General features: G+C 35.5%; 1 protein-coding gene across 11 annotated transcripts in view; it reads left to right on the top strand.

Moving 5' to 3' along the window:
• Positions 1-7,235: 7,235 nt before the first annotated feature.
• LOC135206942 (adenylate cyclase type 1-like) overlaps positions 7,236-13,764 on the top strand; it is a 352,691-nt gene continuing 346,162 nt past the window's right edge. For 8 of the 11 annotated variants that reach the window (XM_064238463.1, XM_064238460.1, XM_064238457.1 and 5 more), the window contains exon 1: positions 7,236-7,411. The gene's annotated coding sequence lies outside the window, so the exon portion shown is untranslated. Of the gene's footprint in view, positions 7,412-7,511; positions 7,635-13,764 lie in introns of those variants that run through there. The other 3 variants (XM_064238464.1, XM_064238466.1, XM_064238456.1) reach the window with 2 other exon arrangements.

The raw sequence follows: 13,764 nt of genomic DNA, 5'->3' as shown, positions 1-13,764 counted from the left end.
CCGAGGCAAGTTTTATGCCTCATAAATGTTTGCGTTTCTTAGTAAGATTCCGGAATGAAAGAGGTGCTGACAGCTTTTTGTCTTAAAAGTGAATTGCTGGTGATAAAAAATAGAAGACTGAACAGGATACATTACATAATTAATGAAAATGATAGTTGTAGAATATAAAAAAATTCTGTTTATAAGAGAAAACTGGTGGCAGAAGAGAATGAAGTATCGCGAAAATAATTTCAAACTGCTATCGCAAAGTTATCATGTATTATATCCTTTGTGACGAAATAAAACGTCACATAAACCCAGTTTTTGCCAAGAAACGGATGTGAGAAAATATTAAGGCTAAAAAAAAAAAGAAAAAAAAATTTATGCTAAAATCAAATGCTATGAAAAGTTCTTTGAAAGCCGAAAATACTCCATGAACGGGAATATTTAGCACTTTGCATATCAAATGATTTGTCAGCTATACAACCAGTGGCTTTAATGATGAGAAACGCTGGGAGTGGAGTGTTTTACGGGGTAACAAAATGGGGCGTGGGTGGATGGTGAAATAACTATCTGTAGATGGTATCTTGTTAACTGAAAATGAAGAAAATTGGTTACAAGAATTATGGAATAGCTTGTGAGCAGCTCGCAAGAGGACGAATTTCTTAAAGCATAAGTTGTAAGTAATGAAGTTATAATGTGTGTAGTACATCAGTTCATAATGACTCCAGTTTCGTTTTTTGTCTTTCTTGTCAAGAAGAGTAAGGCTTAAGAACTGAAAGCTATGCAAATTACATGGCTGTTATAAATACAGATAATGTATGAAAATCAAGTCATATGAAAAGACGCTGAAATGTATATAGGTTATCGCAAAGAAATGACGGAACATGTGTGATAAAGGCAGGAATTGCTTTATTGAGACCAGAACATTGACGTGTGGCATTTGAGGGTAAATTCATAAGAAGGGGTTATGAAACAAAGTCTTCCTACCACAGAATGGAAAATAAAAAATAGCATTGCTAATATTAAAGAATTTGGGAAGAAAGTTGAAGTGGGAATACATACATCAGTCACGATGAATATTGTACGTTTTCCTCAGAGTGAGAATTTTAGGACAGAAAATTGGAAACTGGTAAAAACTTGAGAGTTCGGTAGCATGCTGGTAATTTGATTTAAGTGGACTCCAATCCGAGATCGAGTCATCCCAGGGATGATCCCTCATAATGTCGTCTTATCATAAGGACGCGTGAGGGAGTTACGGCAATTATTCAAAAGCAACAAATGGAACAGGAAACTACTCAAGAGAGCAAGAGCTGGAGCCAGAAGATTTTTGTCATAGCTTTTACAATTAGTGGCCAAAGGATAAATAAATAAACGATTGGTCTTCTCTTATATTCCACGGGCATCACCCCAGGTACCTTCTGCTTTTCCTCAACATTTATTTTTTATCTTTTTCCTAAATGCACATTGCAAAATCTTAGTAACGTTTTCTACCATATCTCCAACGTTTTCTCTTTTACCTGAAATGGGAAACTTTCTTGTTTCCTGGACTGTCGGAACATGATGCAATATTCACATTTTCTTTCACCTTGGGGATTACGATGTCCAAGGGCGCATAGCACGTCATTCTCGGGGTCTAAGTCCTTGGAAGCTTCCCCCTTCTTTTTCATGAGGGTTTTTACGAATAAAAAAAAGGTCGGAAAATACGGTAAACTTGAATTTGGGAGCTTCACTTTGATTAACAATTTTGAAATTAGAATTCAGCCACCTCCTCGATCGAGTCAGCAAACAGTGGATCAGCTTTCCCGCTGGTGGTAAAAATTCTTGACCAATCCTATTTTGTGTCTTCAAAATTTTATTAAATTAGTTTTCTCCCATAGTTTTGAAATCTAAACTATATGCGCTAAGCATTCGGCTCAAGGTGTAATATACTTATTCTTGACATGAAAGTGGGAAATCAATTGCCTAATTCAAATTGGACAGTGGCCATTTTACTCGCATATCAGTACAAGTTGTCTGTGAAAATTAAGAGGTTTTGAAAAATAACGACGGAGAAAAATAATGAATAAATGAATTATGGACTAGAGACGATACTTTTCGAAAAGGCACTAGAAGTCAGGTGGTGTTACGGGCACCGTAACACTGAAATACAGTTTTATGAATATTGAACAAAATTTTATGTTACGGAAAAATTATACCTACAAATATAAAATTTATCAAAGTGGTTGACAAGTTCCATAGCGGGTATACTGACATGCAAGGCTCACGGGTACATTCATAGACATAGAAAGGATATCTATGGGAACATTATTACATTGTGATGAATTATGACGCGTATTTATTTATGTACAACCTTCTTCCTGAAGTTCTACGCAGCACTACTTAGTCTTATGCTTAGTAAGCTGCACATAAATTTTGTAATATATTAATGAGTATGTTTCAGATTTACTAGATGTAGATGTGCCATAATTTCCACTTTTTCTTAAATTGATGATATAGATTATTTGGAGGAAAGGGAGGAGCCATTTTTTTTTTTTTTTACCATCCACCATTCCTCCCACCTTTCTCTTCTAGCTATGTGAAGTTGTCGAAAAATTTACAGTTCCAATAATTATTATACTTAGGGTACAGGCAAAACCTTCATGTCTGTTCGTTCTTACAATTTGCAGTAAACATTCTGCAAATAAATTACTGGCCTTTTGTCAGTCGCCAGAATGTTAAAGGCCTGTTGATTTTAATTTAGAAAAAAAAAAGCTGCTTTATATATATACATCTTTGTCTTCGTTGTCTTAAATCATTTTATTTTTTACTTGTGTCAAAACCGCAACTCATACGTTGATTTCTGTTTTTGCGTCGTTCGCAACCACAATATCTTGACTGAAAACCTTTATACCGTTCATTTGATAGCTATAAAAAAATAATGGAAGGCAAGAAAGAAATATAAAGCTTGAACAAATAAACCGAAATGACTTTTAAAGGCCACGAGTAGGTCACGTGGGTGTAGTCACTCCTTTGTTTTCAGCATCACTTCGCTTCTTTAGATCACTTTCCCCTGGCATCCCCAGTTACCCGTGTATTCTAACTTCTTTAGGAAATGTATTACCTTACCTTGCTGTTCCAGGAACACGAACCGTGCTTGCATAAAGCCAGCATAATCTACAACGACAAATTCTTCCATTAACCAGAAATCGGAAAAAGATCTAGTGGAAGGAGAACCGCCAATTAGGTATGCGAGACCAAATAAGGTCAGCCTAGTAATGAAAAGTAGAGACAGCGTGACTTGTAAGTCAGACTAGGCCTAGGGTAAGCAAAGCATACACCGTATATTATGCCGATGAACTTACACGAGTCCCATTGTTGGTAGTCACTTGTGTGACACCTTACAATAAGAACAATAAGATTTATCATCATCACAACCTCTTCTAAAATCAGGTACTAGTCCAATTTAACATTACTACAACCCCTTGCGCTTTGTACAGGATTTGAGACTTTGTACCTCAGTCAGTACTGTAGGGCTTAACTGAAATATCTAACACCTCCGCTGTGTTTGATGGCTCTATTGTTCCTGGGAGACTGGAATCGGCCATAAACCTGCATTACATGACTGACAAGTTTTTATTCTCTTCACTCTAAAATTATCATGATTCTTATCATCGTAATGTACAATAAATCTTATTCAGAAATCTGTGATGGTAGTAAGAAGGGAAGCTTTTACTTACATTTCCTTAAGAAGAGCTGGTCATTAAAGTGAACAATAGTAGGGGTCTCATCCCCCCCCCCCCCCTGCCGAGATAGAGAGAATCATTTAATGCCTAGAATTCGTTCTTGGTCAAGTACCGTAACGACTATAGTAGATTCACATCAAACGTGCATTTGATGTCTAGGCCAGTCCCTTACGACGCTCCTGATTAGCTGCTGATAAACCAATGACAAGGCTGGAACTCTCAGTCTCTCTCGAAAGTTCACATAGGTAGGATGTGTGTTCCACCTCTCCTGAGGTACTTTTGAAAGACGTATCCTCAGGAGAGGAGGAACATAAATCCTACCCATGTGAACTCTCGAGAGAGACTGAGATTTTCCAGCCTTGTGATAGGCTTATCAACGGCCAATCAGGAGCGTCGTAAGGGATTAGCCTAGACATCAAATGCACGGTTGAGTGAATCTACTATAGACGTGCGGGTAATTATAATTATGAAGATAAATTCCTGGCTTGATTACCGTAACTGTCATTGCTTACAGGCTGTCTGTAAACAAAATCTAAACAAGATCACCTGATACATTTATAGTATAACAAAAGAAGTAGCCCAGGAATGTTTTCGAGTCACATCTATCAGTAGAGGGATGCTTACAGATTTAGTGCTATAAAGTGTCGTCTATCTTTTTAACATCTCGACTTGAAACGTCCTCGTAAATCTTGTTAGACATCCAAACGCTACATTGGAGATGATACTGTATCCTATGAACGAAAGACGAAGAGCCAAACTATAAAGTTTGACCACTAAAGATAAAATCGTTAGTGTTTTCGGGAGAAAAGTCAGACAAGAAAAAAAAGAAAAGAAAAAAAAAAGAACTCTTCCCATATGGTTACGGGACATTGTTGAAAGCCGTAAGAGAAAATGGCTGAAGATTTTCAGCAAAAACAAAGGTCAGAGAATGTGGCTTGGAATGAGAACTCCGCACATATGTTAACATAAAAACGTGGACATTGTCTTATGGGCAATGGGATGTTCTGCGGCCATTGGTGCCAACGAGTAACAAGGACATCTTATTTCAGAGGGAGAGAGAAAGTGAGAGATCTTATTACAAACATGACTGACAGGGCGTCAATGAAACTAAAGCATCATCATTTGATTAACACACGATTAAATCCTTTAGTTTACGATCACATAATCCTACTTTTTCTACGGAGGAGACTGAGACACGCATGGCTTCTTCAAAACACGCTTGAACATTCTAGAAAAGAGCATGTTCATGAAAGTTACTTCCCTAAAACCCCAATCTATAATTTATGAAATAATAATCGTGACACAAAAGTACCCACGGGACTTTGAGACCGAGGCATTGGACCTACAATGAAGGATCTCTACACCGCAAGAATTTTAGACTCAATCAGTTCTCGTTTTCTATAATGATGGTGACAAATTTAAATGGAATTATTCGGTAACATCCTTTCTTAACAGCCCTCGAAGATCGTTGCAATTTGTTTGAGGGAGTTCAGGATTTTCTCCGAAGCTAATATCTTTCTGAGGTTTAAAAAACAATTTCTGAAAGATTATCCCAGAATGTTTCCGGTCTAATGTATCGTTGTGCATTTTTTATTCAAGGTTACAGGAAACTGGAAGTTTCTTACATGTAGGTATACTGCAATATGTATATATATATATATATATATATATATATATATATATATATATATATATATATATATATGTGTGTGTGTGTGTGTGTGTGTGTGTGTGTGTGTGTGTGTGTGTGTGTGTGTGTGTGTGTGTCACGTCGAATAAAATTATCGTCCGTCTATTACCTAGCTGTCTATGTTTAACCAGTTTTCAAACCTTTATGTATATATATATATATATATATATATATATATATATATATATATATATATATGTATGTGTGTGTGTGTGTGTGTGTGTGTGTGTGTGTGTGTGTGTGTATCATCCATGACATAGTAGATAAATTCAGAATCGCCTTTTCTTTTCATACACGAGCGCTCACGCACACACATACACACACACACACCCACACACGCACACACATCAGCAAAATTAGTTACAAGTAACAACCTCAAAAAAAAAAAGAGAAAATTATGTCGCTAAATAAGTAATCTCGTCTATGTATGCTACAAGATTACAGCCTTTTTATTCTTGTAGTTGAAGCGTAAGTAAACATCGACAAAACTGCATTTTCATCAATATATCTGCGTAACTTGACATCCCGTTATTAAAACCTAACAGTTCACTTATAAAACAGCGTTTTTTCTTTCGTATGAGCTACTTCTGTCTGTATTGTGAACTGTTATACATTCCTCATTAGATTGTATGCGTTCTCTTTCACCTTTGTTCTATTATGTCTCTCTCTCTCTCTCTCTCTCTCTCTCTCTCTCTCCATGCGTCTGGTACGCCCCCTCTTCATTGTTAAACCAAGGAGTATTGTTCCAGATCCAATTATGCTTTCACTAAGGCGATCCCCATTTCATTGCCTCTCTCAAAGAACACCTCCGCTTAGAATTTCAGGTTTGGTGAGAATTTTCCATCACAGTATCATGATTATCGGCGTTGTCTCCTATTTCGACTTCCTTTGGCTTCTTAAATAAATAAATAAATAAATGAATAAATAAATAAATAAATAAATAAATAAATTTTAGTTTCGACTGAATATATAATAATAATGAAAATAATCTTTGTCAATATTTCAGAAAAAAATAGCGAACTTGTGTTATTCTATCATATCAACATTTTTAGAGATTTTATCTCTCGCTGTTTTTCTTTATAAAGTGCATATGACTTTTACTTGTTTTATGCAATAAAAGGTTTATGAACTGTAGAGTTCATGATTGTGACCTTCATCATTTGAAGTATCTCTGTCAAGATAAAAAGCAGAGTTTTCTGTGTACTTGTCATGGAGTTTTTTCCGAAATTTAATCAATTTTTCTTTAACTTTAAGAATCAATCATTTACGCTCTCTCTTTCCTTTTATATATATATATATATATATATATATATATATATATATATATATATATATATATATATATATATATATATATATATATATATATATATATATATATACAGCGTCTTTAATATCTTAACACCCACCGTATTTATGCCATCCTTTTATCTGCTACCTCATTTAGCCCAACACTCTCTCCTCGTAGAAAGCCTAGTATTACTTTTCTCAAAGCATTGTTCTAAACAGCAAGTGAAGGATTGTGTCAGATGTCACTGACGAGAAAATTCGCTTGCTGTTGCATAGTCGCGATGATCTCAACTACCATTTTGCGCAATATTTAATGATCTGCTGTGTGTATCAGGGTTACATGGGAATATATAAAACAGTCTCTGGCAGTCTCAATCATTTATTGCTGAATAAACAAGGCAGAAATATGTGAAATTTGCCGTCATCTCCCCGGAAGAATCTATGAAGGGGGAGGGGATTAGGGTATAACTCGGCGTGACTATTATTCTGGCTGTGAAGCCGCAATGCGCAGGTCTCGCCAGTATTTTGATTTTAGCCTCAGCTGCCAAAGCTTGCCATACGGCTTTAGTGTGCGTTGAACTGTCGTGAGGGACGCGAGTGCAGTGATTCTTGGTGACTCGTATCCAAGCGTTTCTCCATTCTTAACTAATTTACTTAAATGAAAGTGTGTTTATTTATTTTCTGGATTATAACGGAAGGCCAATAGAGAATTTCACGCATAGGCAAAGTAAGTGTAATGTTTCCCTAACGTCAGATATACAAATTAGCATTAAAGTTCTGGGAACGAAATTTCTTTGTTGTGCACTCACTCGTCGGGGCTTTTGGCAAAGGGTCATTCAGGAGTGGGACCCCTCGCATCGGTCCCCTATCGCTGCTAGTAAAACTCCAGATTCTGTGTTTACAGTGATTGATCTTTGTCTACAGATAGTGGGCCTGACACTCGAGAGGCCGTAGGTTTTAGCGCAGTCTTCTAAATTATATGTAGCCATCTTTACCATCGCCAATTTAGTTGTAGACTAACCTACATCTCGCTTTCTACCTCGTATGTCATTCCGAAGTGAAAGGAGTTGTTGGGACGCATGTGTTTCCTATACATTTTCGAGAAGTTGTTAACGCTTACTAAGGGAAATTCGTCGCTGCCAGTTCAAAGGTTGATTGGTTATCCCAGCTTGGGTTCGGGGTAGATCTATATAACCTGTAGGGTAAGCTGTCAAAACTGAAATACCTAGCCTGTTTCTAGAGCAGGTTCGTGTTTTTTTTTTTTTTTTTATGGTTAAAGGAGGCCCGCCAGAAGTATTATCCAAGTTGAAAAGCTAACATAATAATTGATTTACCTATGCATGTTTAAAGGAGGAAACCCATAAGGACGGATCAAATTAGTCATAAGTCACGTATACTCTCCCTACTCCATATCTACCTAACAATTTTCGGGAAGGGGAGGGAAAAACTTCAGTGCGGAAAACGGGTAAAAAAAAAAAAACAAAGGGGTGTTTTGGGTGGGAGGAAAACCAAATATAGAGGAAATCTATACTTAAGAATATAATAATTAAATAAAATGTATAGGTCTCGCATGTAACAAGTAACAATCACCAAAATATTTTTAAAGCATGAAAATAAATATATCCTAGGTATCACAGTTACAAGTATGTATCCTAACCTAACCTCAGACCTTTAGTAGACTTTACCTGGCCTCTCGACCCATCTCCTGACTTGCCCCCCCTCCCCCTCCTCGTCACCTGACCTAGATTAGAACCTGTAAAGCTGTAGATTAGAACCTATCCAAACTCCTTACATACTGCTGTAATACCATAGTGTATTTCATATTTAAAATCCTTACTTACCTCCTTAGGTCTAGTAGGGTGGTTGTGGTTAGAGCCATCCCCCATCTGGACTAGGTTAGTAGTGATAGATTTTCCCTGTATATTAGTCTTTACCAAATAACACAAGATGGTTACATTATCTATTTTCCAAAATTCTATGCAAAACTGTCTCCTTAAACTCAAAGAGTTAGCAGGTTTAAGCTTAGGCTATGTGGGTATATATTGAAGTGCATGAAGGTGCCTTACTAGCCATAGCTAATTGCTAACACAACTAACCAGCAAAAAATTAGTGTTTTTCTTTTTTATAAAGAAATGTATTCCCCTGCTCCTTTTCCCTGGTGGCAGTGTCTGGTGAGACATTATTTGTCCATTGTAGAAAACAAATCAAACTCAATTCATCATCAACCTGATGATGTCATATACTGTCAAAGAACATATTTTGTATTATAATATAAAAGGGTAACATAACTAACTCATTTGGCAGCAAAGTATATATACATCTTGTCTATAAACTTAAAAATTACACGACAAGTCTGAGGAGGTAAGTATTTTGGTATTGATTTTTTAGGTATGATAATTATATTTCAGGAAATTATCTCGCTGCTTTTATATTATTTATTTTGACTGCAGTACAGCGTGACAAAAATAATTCTTCACCAATTATATTTTTGTGTGTGTATATAAACGCAAAGAAGACAAGTCTTATAGAAGATCATAGTGCAACATTTAAATAGCAGATTAATCCTAGTGTAACAACTGACTAATATTCATTGTTTTAATATGTGTTCACCAGATATTCTTAAGTTAAGATAGCATTTACAGTAGGTCTTTAATTTAGGCTGCTTGTGTAATGGAGCATTGTGCAAATTTCAGAGTTATAACTTGAATGAATTTCTCTCAATTTAGATTAGGCCTTGAATGGCAGACATCAAATTTTTTTGTGCGTGATATCCCGTATGATCTCATCATCATGGTGTTGTAGTGAATATTTTGGGGGAGCATGAACTAAAAATAAAATAGTTAAACCATTAATTTAGACTTGTCATCTGTTAATAAGAACATATGGTACAAAGTTATCTGTTAATAAAAACATATGGTACAGATCAGTATTAACCCTTATAGATTAGCTCAGGTCATTTTGTGTAAGTGTTTTAACTAGAAAGGTACTGAAAAGCAAGTATGATTTCCCTCTTAAAAATAACTTACAATAATGTTTGAGTCTAAAGTTCAGATTTATCGCGAGGTGCTTAGCCTTCAGTTGTCATTTTTTAAGATTATTTTTCTGCTTTTCATTTTAACTATTTATTTTATCCACTTACTATTGTATGGTTATACAAGTTTAGGTAAAACAGTACACTACAGCATATAGCCAAAGCTGAATTTTCCAAAAGAATAATAGTCAAAGCAAAAATTATTGAAATCAAAATTGGGTAAATAGGATTTGCAAGAGTAATACATATCTGTAGCCTGCACCTCTGTAGATGGTTTTAATCCTTTCCTCTCAACTAAAGGATTTTGTGATAAATTTTAGGCATTTGTTGGAAGTGGGAAAAAATTATAGTTGAATACCATCGGTCAATGATGTTCGAATTTTGTTGAACAGAATTTGAGAGTGACTTGAGTTATTTGCTTTTTTTGCTCCCGCAATTGTTTTGTATATAATTTACCTTTACTTGCAAGTCATTATTGTATGTTTTAAAAGCATAAAGGAAAGCAAAAGTTATGTATTTTTTCTAACAGGCCTTTGGCCTGTGTGATATTATTACCTTACTGTTGTTTGGTTAGTGCTTGTCAAGGTACCAGGTAATCATCATGAATGTTTTTACATGTGCATATACCCCTATGGCGTTAGATGTCATATGAATTCTCACTTCAGCATTTATTACATGTACATATTCCCATGAAGTTCAGGTCAATTGTTTCCTGCATTCCCTGGTTTTCTGCCCTTTTCTATAGGTTTTTGTTCTGTTACTGTACTTCAGATCGGCTGTTTTTTGACAAGCTGTTCCTCATCTCTGTTCATAATGGACACCACTTACTAATTTTAAAATATGGTCATCTGACCACTTTCCGGCCTTGAAATTTTCATGTCTCTCATGAATGCATTATACTGCATTCTTGAGGCAGTGCACACATCAAAGTCTCTTTTTCTTAGCCATTTCCCATGTTTCTGTTGTTCATTATAGTATTCAGTCTTATTTTAATTTAGTTTCAGTTGGTTAATTGCCGTCTATTACATAACACTTTTAAGAGTATGTATCAGGTTCTTGTTTTTTCCATATTGTCAAAAGATTTTTTAACTTTTCAAAATTACTTTGTGAGAACATTTTGCGATAGTATTTATAGATATTACTTTTTGTTTAGATTTTATACCAGTAACAATGTTATTCGCCTTAATACTAGTTCATTGTCCTTGATAGTTATTTGTTTGGATGGAGAAATATGAAGCTAATCTTGCTGTCATTTATAATAGATATGCAATTGATTTTTTTACTAAAAGTCTTTACTGTTTATGGTTTTGCTGTGTAACATAAATGATTTGTACTTGTTCGCTTTTTCCCACAATTTCCACATATTACAAGAGCAAATCTTATTAAAATTGTGTCTCATTTAGAAAATTTAATGATTTACTCATTATTTGCTTTTCAAACGCTTCATTTCCTTGCATGTCAGAAATGATTATTTTAATGTTGAAGTATAATATACCGTATGGTATATTGCTGATGACCTCATCAAATTAGAAAAGTTATGTTGGGTTTTAGTTGTTGTATGTACATCTACAAGTTACAGTGAGTCCAATAATAATTGATCAGTTATGAAGGATTGGGTAGGAAGAATAGAAAATCACAAATAAATTCAGTATGTGAATCGAAATGCAATAGTATAAAGAGGTATACCATCGAATTTTCTTTCTACACCAAGCGGGCCTGAAATTTTCTGAATCTGGAATAGTCTCTTTTAGGCTGCATAACTGTAATGTAGTGTCAGAGACAGCGATTGGTGCCGGATTTATCTTGAGTGAAGTGGATATTAGTTTTATGTAAGTCTTTTAAGAGGCCTATCTTGCATGATTTACAGTTAATCATAATCTTTTTGAATGTCAGTAAGGACACGTAGGAGTGTGAAAAAAAGAACATGGTAAGTGATCAGTATGAAACAGGGTAGCTCATGGTTATAGCGTAAATTAACTTTGAATTTAATGAGATAGCCTACATGAATTTAATGAGATAGCCTACATGATAATTTATAAGGTTATTAGATATATGTAACCATTTTCACCAGTCCCAAAAAGATCCAGTTGAAAAACGTTTGTCAGAGGTCTGATTTAGTTTTGTCCTCCTGCCAGGAGACTTAATGAAGAGAGATTTGTGGTTTCTTCTCAAGAGGGTTGCAGAGTAGTTATGGTTCTCCTTTGAGTTTATGTATCTTTACTTACAACGCTCACAAAGGTTCTGGTGACTTGTATAAGATAGTTTTGAGTTCATATTGAAGTCATTAGTTTTTAAATAATGTAGTTCCTGGCATTTACTCTTAAGATTACTGAAATGTTCGAACCTTCGTAATAGTTTTCATCTTTCATATTTCTGAAGAATGTATTCTGTGGATAAAATAACCTCATGTTTCTCAATGTCAGAATTAATTGGGTGTGGAAAGACAATTTTTGTTAAGGTTAAAATCTTGATTCTAGTCTTGAAATAATTATTCCTCTGTATATGCATTTTGAAGTATACCTCAAGTAAAGCCTAGGGAATTATCCAAACTATAAATTTGCAAAAGGGAAGCATGAAAACATACTTTCAAGTTACTATTAAGTGTACTGGTTGGATGAGCATAAGGTGACAGCTAGGAAGTTTATCTAGTCTTGGCTCTTAGTTGAGCTGGTTTGCACCTCAGGTGGGTGGGTTTCATCATCATAATAGTATATACAGTAATTAGTGTGAAAGAGTAAAAATTTGAGCTCTTCATTCCATTAACCTTCAAGATCAGAGTTTATAGACTAAGATAAAAACAATACTGTAACTCTAGTTTCGATAGAGGAAGGGGGATGTGTTGAGTGTTGGAGTAGTGTTGCAAACATCTAGAAGATGAAATTGGGATAGCAGAACTTTGACCATTGTAGATGGCAGACAGAAATTGCACTATATTCAGCTAAAAGAATAATGCTGCTGGATAAGGCTTTAAATAATATAATTCACTGAGTCAGTTTTCTGCAAATTTTTAAAAATAATTTTGCAGGAATGTTGTCATGACAGGTGTCTTGTTCATTGTTAGTGAAGTAAGCACTTGTGACTGTATGAGAGTTGCATATTATATAGAAGAATTAGAAGTCGAAGACTCGAAGAATACTGTACGGTGTAGTTGAGAAAATAGAGGTGAATGCCATTTCTGTATTTGATAGGTGAGCAAGGAGGATATTGAATGGGGTGGAAGTTTGGCCAATGAATCCTCGTCACATTTCACGTTGCAAGTTTTTATTCAAGTTGGGGCCCCTCTATTATTTGCTTTGCTCACTTTTCTGAAATTGAAGAGAGTTGGAGGTCTTGAACGAGTAATGCAAACTTCTTGGCTAGTGGAAAGAATCTACGATTTTCCCTTTCAAGTTTTTTATTTTTTATTTTTTTTTTAATCCCTGTTCTAAACTTCCTTTGCCCCATGGGGAAAGTTATTGCCGTCAGTGCACCTCAGCACTGTGGCATTACTTAAGGTTCTTTGCAGCGTGCCTTTGGCCCCAGCTGCAACCACTAATTTCTTTGACTGTAACCATTTTCATATTCTCATTCTTCCATCTTACTTTCCACTCTCTCTTGATAATCGATTCTTAGTGCAATTGTGAGGTTTTCCTCCTGTCACACCTTTAGAACCTTTTACTGTCAATATCCGTTCCAGTGCTGAATGACCTAATAGGTCCCAGTGCTTGGCCTTTGGCCTAGATGCTATATTCAATTTCAACTAAACTTCCTCTGTTTATAGGTGTGAGTTTTAAGAGTCCTTTGAATGGGGGTAGCAGATATTAAATGTGTCTTGATACATTCAGAATAATTAATTAGTACTAACAGTGGTTATGATATAGTACATGTGCTGTCAGATGATCATTCTGTTGTAGGTGTTGCTCAGTAAGGTGCTGAAGTTCAGCTTTTCATTCCATGGTTGAAATGGTAGACTCCCATTTAACTGGGAGAGGCAGAACATAATTTATTTAGAGATTAGTGCTGCTAAATGAGATTTGGAGAATCCTACGTGTGGACCCCTTTCCTGCTTG

The sequence above is a fragment of the Macrobrachium nipponense genome, chromosome 31, assembly GCF_015104395.2.
Source record: "Macrobrachium nipponense isolate FS-2020 chromosome 31, ASM1510439v2, whole genome shotgun sequence".
Lineage (NCBI taxonomy): Eukaryota > Metazoa > Arthropoda > Malacostraca > Decapoda > Palaemonidae > Macrobrachium > Macrobrachium nipponense.
The sequence above is the reverse complement of the archived record's forward strand: the minus strand, read 5'-3'. Positions and strand labels throughout refer to the sequence as shown.